We start from the raw sequence: 4,194 nt of genomic DNA on the forward strand, positions 1-4,194 counted from the left end.
ATAAGTTTAGATATAAGGAACATTAATATTGTAAGAAGATTATTGGAGAATGGATAGTGCCATTGCCTGTACAAGTTCAACGCAATAAAACTTTATAACTGAAAAGACGTGTGTTTGTTACTTATTTAATAAATCTATCTTTCAAACTCTACAAGTACGAGGCTACGGTCAACCGACTTGTAACAGACTAAATACATCAGAATCTATAATATCATAACACAATGCTGCAACTAAATAATAAGTTATTCTATTAACAATGATGTTTTGTTGAAATATAATCGGTGACATATTTATTGTAGGTTTCACTGAAGGTTTAAAGAATATATATTTTGACTTGGACAAGTATAAAATCTATTTTGTTCTCTAGGTATAGTAAGTATAAATATACCATTGCTTAATAAAATATTAACCGGTGTTATATTTTTATATAAATTATCAATATGTCCTGATCTTGTTATAAGTGTGGACATAACATCATTGTATTTTGTTTCTAATTTTTGTGTGTTTATATAATTATAAAAATTAGATAACAATTCAGGCATATTGCCATCTACATCATTGATTTTATTATTATAAGTTGTTGTATATATAGTATATACATTATACATGTTATATAAATAACAAAAAAAAAAAACACTTATTATAAATATTTCAATATCCGATCACAAATTAAATGACGACATACGAAGCAGACGTCAAGGATGCCGAGTCAACAAAATATGAATGGCTACTTCAGGCGACAGCAACTACGGAAGAGGGGCTGTTCATTCATCGGCAAAGTGCCGGTGTGAACGACAATTCTTTTATTTTATTTTAATTATTTGTTTTTGGAAACGTCAATTTTTATTATATTTCAAACTTTTATTTTTTTTTTTAAAAAAAGGCGTTACTTGTTTTCTTTAATCCCGTTCTAGAGTGACCTATCTTACATTCTCACGTGTGCGTACGGGGACATTTGTGGTGTACAACACTTTTGAAAAAGGTAACAAGACATTGTAGTACTTACTTTCTCGTCCAGTACTCGTTATCGTGGTCAGTCCAGAAAGAGTAATACCTAGCCTAGGTTAAAGATATCTCACCCTCGAACATCCAGTACTCGTTATTGTGGTCAGTTGTTCGAGAGTAAAGTAACCTTTGAGTCGTATAGTGTAAATCCTGTTATATCTTATTTAATTATCCTTTTGCGCAGTACTCGTTATCGTGGTCACCAAAAGGAGAACTTAAATAAGCTTATACTGCAGGTGTCGATAACTTACTTGTTTGACGGTTTGGGAATCGGAAACCAAAAATATACCTGTTATATACGCCAAGCCTTTGCGTGGCGTATACGACAAAGTGAATATAACTTTTCTGCATGTAGGATCATATCCCATATAATTAAAATTAATTTCCGTAAAAACAGGTGTTTCATTTTGCACTTGTGATGTTTTCAGTTGTATGAATGTTTAAATTATTATTTTCATTAGACCAATAAACAAACCTTTATGTATTTACATATTCTTTTTAAGCATACATTAAACAATTAAAATATTAGAATCAAATTAACTTTAAAACATAATTGTATAGTCAACGACGCGAAAATGCCGAGACAGTAATTTAGTGATAAAATAAGTTAGTATTTAACATAGTAATAAGACATTTTTACGTAGCAATAACATTTTAAAAAATGAGGGCATTTTATTCAAAAAACAACGGAGACTGTCGTATATTGTAGACAGTCGTCACTGTAATATTATTTAATGTAAACATATTACAAGTAGAAATCAACTTAGCAATTTAGATATTAATATAGGTCAATGAAGCAAGATGTGCTGAGGCAGCAAAAACTATTTTACTATATAACACCGCCGTACGCGTAGGCACAGGGAGTCCCCGTTGTCGCTGAGTGAGTCGGTGAGAACGGGCTACGGCGGTCTGAATTCGCTAAGTGTTTAATTTATGTTTGTTTTAAAATTTAATAAAAGTGTTCATCGTGTATTATCCAATACGGGTGATACTACATTACAATAAACATACTACTACACTATTTATGCATTTCACGTTTCACATATTTTGTATAAATTTGTATTATTCAGAAATAGTGCAAAACACTTCGACAGTACAATTTGGTAGGTACTGTTACACGCCTGTTTCATGAATAATTGTTGATACTATCAATTATTAATATTTGTTTTTTATTATTGACAAATAAAATCTATTTAAAACTATGATGGGGTAAGGGTATGGTTTATACCTATTAGCGGAAAAAAGTTACTTATCGAAAGTTATCGTGGAGACAAATTTAACGCGTTAATTAATATGTAACTAATAGTTAAAAGTACCTTACTATTAGATAAGGAACTACCTTATACCTATAGTTAACTTCAATAGATTTAACTCATCAATGCCCATCCCTGTACATGGCTATACGTTCTGCAGTAGGTATTTACCTATATTATATTATTGTATTATTTGTATAGTCAGTTCAAAAAAATAATATGTAATTAGTGATTGATATTTACGAACAAATTTCGTTTCTAGCTGATAGCGCTGCAACAGGGGTGGACTGGCTCCCTCAGAGCGGCGCGGGAATTTTTTTCCAAGCGGCCCATCACCCATAAACCATTGTCTAAGGTATTTTTGTTGTGACATCGACGGCTGTGCCGGAACTGCTTCAGCGTTATATTGAAATATTGTTTAAGGTCTAATCTTATACACTATTACAGTGTAATTATACCTAATGGAAAATATAATTGTATCATAATTATATCATATTTTATAAATATATTTATTAAATGGTAAATAAATTGAACATTTTAAAAATCAATCAAGTTCATTAAAAATATAAACGTCGTTCACGTCCACACTCATAAGCACAAATAGGGGGGAGGGGCTTTAGGGGCTAAGACCCCCCAAAAATGTCCATCGCCCCCAAACATTTCCTACATTTTGCTTTAAGCTTATTCAATATTCTTAAGGTAAGACTTCGACCCCCCTCCCAAATCCCAAACTCTACTTGCACCTATGTCCACACTTCATGTTCTATTTGAAAAAACAAGTGACGTTCACTATATATGAACGTGAGTAGTATGAAATGGCCGGTTCTGGCTCCCCCCACTTCACCCCCTCACACCCCTCACACCCAAATTTGAAATGCTCAGGCTGTACACTTAAATTTTTCGCCCTGGTTATATCATTCATGTCTTTTGGAGAACACTTACAAATATAGCACTTTTGGCTTGATGAACCAGTCATTGTATTGCAAACCTAAAATTAAGTTTAAAAATAAATTGTTCATTTTGGTAATATTGTATCTTACTCATTGATTTATTTGAAATGTAAAATATTATATTTAATAATTGTAATAAAACTTTGTGAAACTTACTTTTCCGTCTACCATAGTGAACATTAATGTGCTTTGAACACGAATTTCAATATTATTTTTAAAAACTGAAGTTGGAATCAATGACTTAATATCTTCTTCGACAGCATGTACCTCTTCTAATGTTGACACTATAGTTTCCTTTTTATATTCAAATTGTATTGGACGACAGTAACGAGTTGGCGATGGACGAGGATTTTTCCATAACAATATCGTTTTAGGATTGTCAATCTTTGTACACCTTAGCTGTAATGGCACTAGTGAAAACATAAAAATATCGGAATCATTTAAGTTATTAGACGTAATTTGCTTGTAACGAGCTTGACTACTGCTTCCATCACATCCCCATTTACATAATAATTCAAAGTTGTTCATCGTTAAATCTACAGCTGTTATATCAGAAATTAAAAATAATCTTGTTATTGTATGATCAAGAAGGTATTGTAATTCAATTTTAAAATAAGATTCTGTAATATGAATATTTTCCGGACAGCATTTTTTTTTTTCTGTCAAAACATTATCATAACTCGGGTATATATTTGCTCTACGTTCCTTAGCAGATTTACGAATATTTGTGTAAAATATTTATTTAATATTTATGTTGCTTTGTAAGTTTATTTTCAATGAAAAATGCTAATGCTTCGTCCAAAGAATATGGCATGATGGCATTATCAATTGACAGTGAAGCCATATATGATTTATTAATTTTTGATGCTTGAGTTGGAGAGGATGGTGATTCGTTGACTATACTACAAGCTGCTCTTTTTCCTGACATATGTAATTTGTTTTTGGCGGCAAATAATATTTCTGGAGAAGTAATACGATTTCGTGAG

The sequence above is a fragment of the Acyrthosiphon pisum genome, chromosome X, assembly GCF_005508785.2.
Source record: "Acyrthosiphon pisum isolate AL4f chromosome X, pea_aphid_22Mar2018_4r6ur, whole genome shotgun sequence".
Lineage (NCBI taxonomy): Eukaryota > Metazoa > Arthropoda > Insecta > Hemiptera > Aphididae > Acyrthosiphon > Acyrthosiphon pisum.